The sequence below is a fragment of the Durio zibethinus genome, chromosome 12 (assembly GCF_047325235.1).
Source record: "Durio zibethinus cultivar Kanyao isolate XHJ-2024 chromosome 12, ASM4732523v1, whole genome shotgun sequence".
NCBI lineage: Eukaryota > Viridiplantae > Streptophyta > Magnoliopsida > Malvales > Malvaceae > Durio > Durio zibethinus.
In genome coordinates this window covers 1,898,918-1,909,669 of record NC_143173.1, presented here as the reverse complement: position 1 = coordinate 1,909,669, position 10,752 = coordinate 1,898,918, and positions in this window count along the sequence as shown.

Below are 10,752 nucleotides of genomic sequence, written 5' to 3'. Positions count from 1 at the left end.
ATTTCTTCGAAGTCTCCAATTTAAATTTCCAACTTGAATTTTCCACAGAAAGCATTCATATGTATGAATGAAATTCGGCGTGTAGAAAGAACATCAAAAGAACTTGACAAGGAGGTCAAGTCAAGTCAAGTCAACCAAGTATATGGAGTTAAAAATTTCCAGAAAATCCAATTTCCAACTTGAATTTTCCACGGAAAGCATTTATAGTCCATTTAAATTCTACAATTCTAGAAAGAAGAACAAAAAAGACTTGACTAGTAAGTCAAGTCCACCAAATCTATGAAGTAAGTTCCACGGCCAAACAATTAACTCTTTAAGTCTTAGAAAAGAGAAAAAATATAAATAAAAATGAAAATATAGAAAAAAAAAACTACAAAAAATCTAGAGAAGCTAAGACTCTTTTTGCTTTTCTTTTTTTTTTTTTTGCTATAGTTACTTACTTTTTTTAATATATGTATGGATCCTAAAATTAAGAAATTTGTCGAAACAAGAATATTAATTCAAATTTAAAAAGTGGTTTTATATAAAAATCTATGAGAGTAAAATGCTTAATTTTGCAAATTAAAATTTCAGTTTATCTTTCATAGTTAACATAATTATTTTTTATCCGTTAACTTTCAATACAACTTTAATCACCAAATATTAGTCTAATTTTCACAATTCATAATTACAGATATTAAGATTTGAATTTTAAATTTACCAAATATCATATTTTAAAAATATTTATATGAATCAATTAAATTAAAATTTAAACTTTTAAAACAAGATTTCAATGCTCGATTTGATTGTACTTAGTATGATTCATATAGTATCACCAAACTTTTCTTTTTTTATATCCAACAAGCAATGGAACTAACCCCTCATATAAGCCATGAAAAAAAATTCTTTTAAAATTATAAGGAGAGAATTTATAAATTTTAATGACATGTTGTATTTTGATTGATTGAATCTACAACTGATGTAATAAAAAATGTAATAATTTTTTTGCATAATTGAACGATATTAATTTAAGTAATTATAATTTTATTATTTCGTATTAAATTGTATATAAACTCTAGTTGTATAATTTAAACGATATATATTTAAATATAAAAGTGTTGGGCTAGTTTTGTTTTGCCTTCTACCTCCAAGCAAATTGGGTATTAGAATCTTGACAGGCTCAAACTGTTAGGAAAATGGGGTCCAACCTCATGTAAGTAGTTTTGGACTAAGTAAAGGCCATGGGCCTTGATCTTTCATTTTACACAGAGCCCTAACTACTTAATAAAAAAGAGGTGGGGTTGTTTTAAGGGTGTGTCGAAAACCAAGTAGAGAAAGAAGAAAAGCCAAAAAAAGCAGAGAGAAAAAGGAGAAGGGAGAGTTGGTTGAACGAAAGTTGATCCGTGGTTCGATTAAGTTGAAACCTTGTCAGGAGGTTATGATTCAGAGTTTTACATTTTGAACGGTGAAGATCGGGTTTGAAGCTCTCTAGGAATAAATCCAGGGTGTATTTGTTGAGTTACTTATTTAGTGAGATTTCTCCAATTGCTTCTCTAATTGTTGATTAGCTCTAGTTTTAGCTAGAGAAGAACTTTGTATACCTATTATTTGATAGTGAAGATTTTTTTGGTGGTCCGTGATATTTTATCTCTACACTGAAGGATTTTTCACGTAAATCTTGGTATGCTTTTTCTTTCCTGTGTTTTTTATTATTGATTGTTGTCTATTGCTTTTGTATTGTTGTGATTATTGCTTTAGGTGCAACAAGTTATATTAGAGCGAGGGTTATTTTGAGACATCGATACAGAAGCAACCCATGATCGAAATAAATTTTGTTTGAGATCATGGAGGGTGATACAGGTTCTATGATAAAATTGACAGCATCGAATTATTCAATTTAGAAGCCTATGATGGAAGATCATCTATACTGTAAAGATTTGTATGAGTTAGTATTGAGTGATTTGGTTAAACTAGCAGATATGAAAGATGAAAGCTGAAAGAAGCTAGGTAGAAAGACGCTAGCTACAATCAAAAAATGGATTGATATCAACGTGTTTCATCATGTAGCGCAGAAGTCAAATGCTCACATTGTTTGGAAAAAATTGGCAGTATTGTATGAGAGAAAAATATGTATGAATAAAGTTATGCTTGTTAAAAAACTTACAACTTTACAATACAGGGATGGACGATCTGTTACAGAGCACTTAAGTGATTTTCAAGATATATGTAATCGGATGACTACTATAGAGCTTAAGATGGATGATGAAATGAAGGCGTTATTTCTTTTGGGTTTATTACCAGACAGCTCGAATACTCTAGTTGTAACTGTTCTTAATTCTGCTCCTGATTATAAGGTAACATTAGAGATGGTAAAGGACAATATGCTTAATGAAGAAGCAAAATGAAAAGATGTAGATCCTGGGAATCAAGCTCTGGTCACAGAAAACAGGGATAGAAACATCACAGAGGTCAGGACTCAAAATACCATGGTAAGTCTAAACATAGATCCAAGTCTAAAGGTAAAGTGAAGTGTTTCTATTGTGGTAAGATGGGTCATATAAAAGGAAACTGTAAAATCTTGAAACAAGAGCAAAAAGATGAGAAAGTCAAGAGTTCAGATGATGGTAATGTTACAGTAATGAATTCAGATAGTGATTCAGTTACTTTGATTTGTACACATGATGATTGTAATCATATTAGTGATCCCGACATTGAGTGGATAGTTGACACATGAGCGATATATCATTGTGTTCTTAAGAGAGAGTTGTTTACAACTTACAAAACAGAAGACTTTGGTTGTACCAAGATAAAAAATAAGAGTGTGTCACAGATTGTTGAGATTGGTGATATTATTGTACAAACTAGTACAGATTACATATTGACTTTGAGAGATGTTAGACACATTCCAGATATGAGAATAAACTTGCTTTCTATTAATGTTCTTGATAAGGAGGGATATGAAAGTCGACAAAAGAATGGACAGTGAAAGCTTCTCAAAGGATCTATGATAGTTGTAAGAGGAAAACTATGCTACACAATGTATAAGACATGGATGTAATTAAACGGTAACCAGGTAAATGCCGTTGAAAATGATGCTTCAGCAAACTTGTGACACAAGAGGCTGGCACACATGAGTGAAAAGGGGTTACAAGTTTTAACAAGGCAGTCTCTTATTCCTTTTGACCAAAGGTATGTCTCTTGATTCATGTGATTATTATTTGTTTGGTAAGCATCATAGGGCTTTTTTTCGTAAAAGTTCTTAGAGAAAAAAATAGATTAGAATTAATTTATTCTGACGTATGTGGTCCCATTAAGGTTAAGTCATTAGGTGGTAGCAGATATTTTATTACTTTTATTGATAATGCTTTACGTAAGACTTGGGTGTATATGTTAAAATACAAAAGTCAGGTACTGTAGTATTTTTAAAAATTTTATGCCATGGTTGAAAGGATGACAGAATTACCCTTGAAGTGTATTTGAATTGATAATGGTAGGGAATACACATCTAAAGGCTTTGAAGAGTATTGTTCAAAGCATAGGATCAGGCATAAGATAACAGAACCTAGAACACCGTAGCATAATAGTATAGCTGAAAAAATGAATTGTACCATTATAAAAAAAGTCAAATGTATGTTAAGGATGGTAAAATTACCAAAACCATTTTGAGGTGAAACAGTCAACATAGCTTGTTATTTACTTAACAGGTCACCATCAGTTCCTTTAGGCTTTGACATTTCAGAAAGAGTGTGGACAGAAAAAGATATTTCATACTCTCACTTAAAAGTTTTTGGGTGTAAAGCATTCATGCATGTGTTAAAAGAGTAGAGATCAAAGCTTGACAGTAAAGCCACACAGTGTGTGTTTATAGGATATGGTGATGAAGAATTTGGTTACAAGATATGGGATCCAGTAAAGAAAAAGATAATCAAAAGCAGAGATATGGTCTTTCAAAAAAAAAAAACCATAACAAACCTTGAGAAAAATGAGAAGACTACATGAGTTACTGTTGAGTGTGATGTTTCAACACCGACAGGATTCCACAGGAAAGAGTCACAGATGGTGAAAATGAGTAAGAAATAGAACTTAGGGATATGAATGAGCCAGCCATAGTTGGTGATGAGCTAGATGCAATTAGTTTTGAGCAGAGGGAGCAATTCTCTCTACCTGAGAGTGTTGAGCAGGCGGAGCTACCTTCGGCATCAAGTGATGTAGAGTCTCAGCCTAAGAGATCTACTAGAGAGCGCAGACCATCTACCATGTATCCAAGTTCAGATTTTATTTTAGTTACCAGTGAATGAGAGCCAGAAAGCTTCTAAGATGTGTAGGCAACTCTGGATATAGAGCACTGGTTAAAAGCAATGAAAGAAGAGATGGAGTAATTATGAAAGAATGGTACTTATGATCTTGTTAAACTTTCAACAGGGAAGAGGCCATTAAAAAATAAATGGGTATTCAAGTTAAAAAAGAATGGTGACAAACTAGTGAGGTACAAAGCTCGATTGATAGTAAAAGGTTTTTTTTAAAAACCATGCATCGATTTTGATGAAATTTTTGCTTCAGTTGTAAAGATGAGTTCTATTCGAGTGGTACTGGGATTAACAGCTAGTTTGAATCTTGAGCTTGAGCAACTTGATGTTAAACTGTATTTTTGCATGGTGATTAGAAGGAAGACATTTATATGAATCAGCTTGAGGGTTTTGAAGTGAAAGGGAAAGAGCACTTAGTTTGTAAATTGAAGAAAAGCTTGTATGACTTGAAACAAGCTTCGTAACAGTGGTAGAAGAAGTTTGATTCTTTTATGGTGAGTCTTAGCTATAAAAGAACAACAGTGGATTCTTGTGTGTATGTTAAACAATTCTCTAATGGTAACTTCATTATCTTATTATTATATGTTGATGATATATTGATTGTAGGATAAGATGCTAGTATGGTTTACAGGTTGAAAGAACAATTGTCTAAGTCCTTTGATGTGAAGGATTTAGGTCTAGCAAAGTAGATTATTGGTATGAACGTTATCCGAGATAGGAGAGCTGGAAAGCTATGGTTGTTACAGGAAAAGTATGTTGAACGAGTGCTTGGTAGATTCAACATGCAACATATTAAATCAGTTAGCAGTTCACTTACCAACCATTTTCATCTAAGTAAAAAATCTTGTCTAGTGTCTAAGAAAGAGCAACTAGCTATGTCTAGTATTTCTTATTCTTCTGCAGTTGGTTCTTTAATGTATCTTATGGTTTGTACAAGGCCTGACATTGCTCATGCAGTTGGTGTAGTGAGCAATTTTTTTTTAATCAGGGAAAGGTTCACTGGGAAGCAGTGAAATAGATTTTTAGATATTTGAGGGGTACCTCAAAAATGTGCTTGACTTATAGAGTTTCACAATTAGTTCTAGAAGGGTTTACTAATGCTGACATGATAGGCGATCTTGATGGTAGAAAATCTACTTTAGGGTATTTGTTCACTTTTATAGGAGGAGCTGTATCTTGGTAATCTAAGTTACAGAAGTGTGTTGCTTTGTCAACTACAGAGGCTGAGTATATTACAGCAACCAAAGCATGTAAAGAAATGCTTTGGATGAAATATTTTTTTCTTGAATTGGGGTTGAATCAGAAAGAGTATGTGATATTTTGTGATTGCCAAAGTGCTTTAGATTTGAGTAAGAATACCATGTACCATGCTAGAACAAAGAACATTGATGTTAGATATCATTGGTTACGTTCAATGATTGAAGAACAATAGATGCTATTGAAGAAAGTCTATACTGATAAGAATGTAGCAGATATGTTGACTAAGATACTTCCTAGGGAAAAGCTTGAGCTTTGTAGTAACTTGGCTGAAATAAGTTCCCTGGCCAAGGTAAGTTTCAAATGAAACTGCTATGGTGATGAATCTCTTCCTAATGGGGCTAGAGGGGGAGATTGTTAGGAAAATGGGATCCAGCCTCATGTAAGTGGTTTTGGACCAAGTAAAGGCCATGGGCCTTGATATATCATTTTACACAGAGCCCTAGCTACTTAATAAAAAAGAGGTGGGGTTGTTTTAAGGGTGTATCGAAAACCAAGTAGAGAAAGAAGAAAAGCCAGAAAAAGTAGAAAAAAAAAAGAGAAGGGAGAGTTGGTTGAACGGAAGTCGATCCGTGGTCCGATTAAGTTGAAACCTTGTCAGGAAGTTTATGATTCAGAGTTTTACATTCTGAACGGTGAAGATCGGGTTTGAAGCTCTCTAGGAATAAATCCAGGGTGTATTTTTTGAGTCACTTATTTGGTGAGATTTCTTCAATTGTTTCTCTAGTTGTTGATTAGCTCTAGTTTTAGCTAGAGAAGAACTTTGTATACCTATTATTTGATATTGAAGATTTTTTTGGTGGTCCGTGATTTTTTCCCTCTACACTGGAGGGTTTTTCACGTAAATCTTAGTGTGCTTTATTTTTTCTACATTTTTGATTATTGATTGTTGTCTATTACTTCTGTATTATTGTGATTATTGCTTTAGGCACAACACAAACAACCCTGCTGCTGCTAATATACAAAATAAAGCCTTCCTCTGCTCCCTCCTCCCTACAAATATCTTCTATCTCTATTTTCCTCACCATTCTCTCATCAACCTCTCTCAAACCCATCACCAATTGCCAAAATCCTTTCTTTTCTTCGTGTTTGAACCAAAACCTATCTCTTTTTTCCTTTCAGCCCCCTTTCCTGCCTTCTAAAACCCTCCTAAAACCCATATAAGCTATTCCAATCCCCAGCAACCCTAACCTCTACAGCAACAACTTTACTAACCTTTTAGGCCACCCCTATCTCCATTGCCTGCCCAATTCCATTCTTTTGACCCATGAATAAGAGTCCTATGTTTTGTTAATTGTGGTCATGAATAATAAAAGTATCATGTGTTGGAAATAAAATTGTGATCCAAGTATAATAAGGTAATCAAATATATCATAAAAGAAAAGTAAAGGGGTGAAAAAAAAACCTCCATGAACTAAAATTCAACATTTTTTTTATCAATTAAGCCCTTGTTAGAGAAAAACCAGTTAATTGTTTTCGTCCAATAAAGAGCTTAATTGAATGAAAACAAATGTATAAAAGTTTAATTGAGTGAAAAAATATATGTAAAGGTTTAATTGATTTGAAATAGAAGATTTAGAGCTTGATTAATTGCAATTAAATATTAGGAACTTAAATGATTGTTAAATTTTTGTCTAAGATTTTTTTTAAACCTTATCCCTAAAAAATTCATAAAAAAAATTACATAAAATTTAGAGAAGTTAAGACTCTTTTTTCTTATTATTCTTTGCTATAGTTTTAAATCAAATTTTGCTATATATGTTTGGCTAAAATTAAGCAAATTGTTGAAAAAGAATATTCATTCAAATACTACACTAGTTTTTATATAAAAATGAAATTATAATACTCTATGTATGCGATTTGAAACGTTTAATTTTGCAAAATTTTAATATATCTTTCGTAGTTAACATAATAATTATTTTTTCACTAACTTTTAATAAATTTTAATCACCGTTCATTAGCATCATTTTCTCAATTCGTGACTAAGTCTTAAGCACGTAAATAATAATGACAAATATATTGAAAAGTAACAAACACGGCGCATAAACTTGCCAATTGATCTACCCCGTAAGGAAGAAAGCTTGTGACCGATGCTTTCCAACTTTTCATAGTAAGCTAGCCACCATGACTTGATCAAATACAAAGAAAGCTTGTGACCTCCAATTTCCAACTTGAATTTTCCACAAAAAGCATTTTATGATCCATTGAAATCCGATAATTGTAGAAAGAAGAACTAAAGACTTGACAAAGGAGTCAAATCCACCAAGTCTATGGAATAAGTCCCACGCCCGGGAATTAAGACTTTAGGTCTTAGAAATGAGAAAAAAAATTACAAAAAAATTACAAAAAATTTAGAGAAACTAAGACTCTTTTTCTTTTTTTTTCTCTTTTTTGCTATAGTTATTTTATTTAATTTTTTTTGTTAATTGAAAATTTTTTTGGTATATTGTTAGCACCTAAAATTAAGAAAATTGATGAAAAAAGAATATTAATTCAAATATAAAACGTGATTTTATATAAAAATGAAGTTATATAAAAATCTATGAAAGAAAAACATTTAATTTTGCAAATTAAAATTTCATATATCTTTTGTAGTTTAGGTGGTTTTGAAATTAGAAGAGAAGTTTTTGATTGGAAACATTTGAAGCTTGAAGTAGATGAGACTCAGTATGAATTTGTTACTTGTTATAAGGTCGAATGTGAGATTTATACATTTTAGAGAAGTTAAAAGATACCTTTTTGCTTATTATTTTTTGTTATAGTTATTTTCTTTTTTTTTTTTTGTTAAATCAAATTTTACTATATTTGTTTGATTAAAATTAAGTAAATTATTGAAAAAGAATATTAATTCAAATACAACACTGGTTTTATATAAAAGTGATGGTATAATACTTTATATATATTAATGTGATTTCAAACATTTAATTTTGCAAAATTTTAATATATCATTCACAGTTAACGCAATTAATATTTTTTTTTCATTGATTTTCAATATAATTTTAGTCTCCATTCATTTGTATTATTTTCTCAATTCATGACTAAGTCTTAAATACGTAAATGATAATGATAAGTGCATTGAAAAGTAACAAACACGAAGCCTACTTTGCAAGAAAGAAAGCTTGTAACCAATGCTTTCCACCTTTCTTAAGCTAACCACAATGATTTGTCGAAATACAAAGAAAAATTGTGACCTCCAATTTTCAGCTTGAATTTTCCAAAAAAGCATTTTATGGTCCATTGAAATTCGACAATTGTAGAAAGAAGAACAAAAAAGACTTGACAAGTAAGTCAAGTCAACCAAGTCTATGGAGTTAAAATTTTCCAGAAAAACCAATTTCCAACTTGAATTTTTTTATGGTCCATTTCTAGAACAAAAAAGACTTGACAAGTAGTTCAAGTCCGCATTGTCTATGAAGTAAGTCCCACGGTCAAATAATTTACTCTTTTAAATATAAATATTGAGATTTAAATTTTAAATTTATTAAATATCATATTTAAAAAATATTTGTATGAATCAATTAAGTGAAATTTTAAAATTTTAGAACAAGATTTCAATGCGTGGTTTGATTGTACTTAGTATGATTCCTATAGTATCACAAAGCTTTTTTTTTTTTAAAATCCAACAAGCAATGGAACTAACCCCTCATATAAGTCATGGAAAAAAATTCTTTTGAAATTATAAGGAGAAAATTTACAAATTTTAATGACGTGTTGTATTTTGATTGATTGAATTTACAATTGATGTAATAAAAAATGTAATAATTTTTTAAAATAATTGAACGATATTAATTTAAGTAATTAGAATTTTATTATTTCGTATTAAATGATATATAAACTCAAGTTGTATAATTTAAATGATATACACTTAAACATAAAAGTGTAGGGCTAGTTTTGTTTTGCCTTATGGCACTAAGCAAATGGGGTATTAGAATCTTGACATGCCTAAACAACCCTGCTGCTGCTAATGAACAAAATAAAGCCTTCCCCTTCTCCCTCCTCCCTACAAATATCTTCTAACTCTATTTTTCCTCACCATGCTCTCATCAACCTCTCTCAAACCCATCACCAATTGCCAAAATCCTTTCTTTTCTTCATTTTTGAACCAAAACCTATCTCTTTTTTCCTTTCACCCCCTTTTCCCACCTTCTAAAATCCTCCTAAAACCCATCTAAGCTATTCCAATCCCCAGCAACCCCAACCTCTACAGCAACAACTTTACTAAACTTTTAGGCAACCCCCATCTCATTGCCTGCCCAATTCCATTCCTTTGACCCATGAATAAGAGTCCTATGTTTTGCTAATTGTGGTCATGAATAACAAAAGTATCATGTGTTGAAAATAAAATTGTGATGCAAGTATAATAAGGTAATCAAATATATCATAAAAGAAAGGTAAATGGGTGAAAAAAAAAAACCCCCCATGAACTAAAATTCAACATCTTTTTTTATCAATTAAGCCCTTGTTAGAGAAAAGCTGGTTAATTGTTTTCATCCAATAAAGAGTTTAATTGAATGAAAATAGATATGTAAAAGTTTAATTGATTGAAAAAATATATTCAAAGGTTTAATTGATTTGAAATAGAAGATTTAGAGCTTGATTAATTGCAATTAAATATTAGGAACTTAAATGATTGTTAAATTTTTGTCTAAGATTTTTTTTAAACCTTATCCCTAAAAAATTCATAAAAAAAATTACATAAAATTTAGAGAAGTTAAGACTCTTTTTTCTTATTATTCTTCGCTATAGTTTTAAATCAAATTTTGCTATATATGTTTGGCTAAAATTAAGCAAATTGTTGAAAAAGAATATTAATTTAAATACAACACTAGTTTTATATAAAAATGAAGTTATAATACTTTATGTACGTGATTTCAAACGTTTAATTTTGCAAAATTTTAATATATCTTTCGTAGTTAACATAATTATTATTTTTTCACTAACTTTTAATAAATTTTAATCACCGTTCACTAGCATCATTTTCTCAATTCGTGACTAAGTCTTAAGCACGTAAATAATAATGATAAATATATTGAAAAGTAACAAACACGGCGCATAAACAAGCCAATTGATCTACCCCGTAAGGAAGAAAGCTTGTGACCTATGCTTTCCAACTTTTCATAGTATGCTAACCACCATGATTTGATGAAATACAAAGCAAGCTTGTGACCTCCAATTTCCAACCTGAATTTTCCACAAATAGCATTTTATG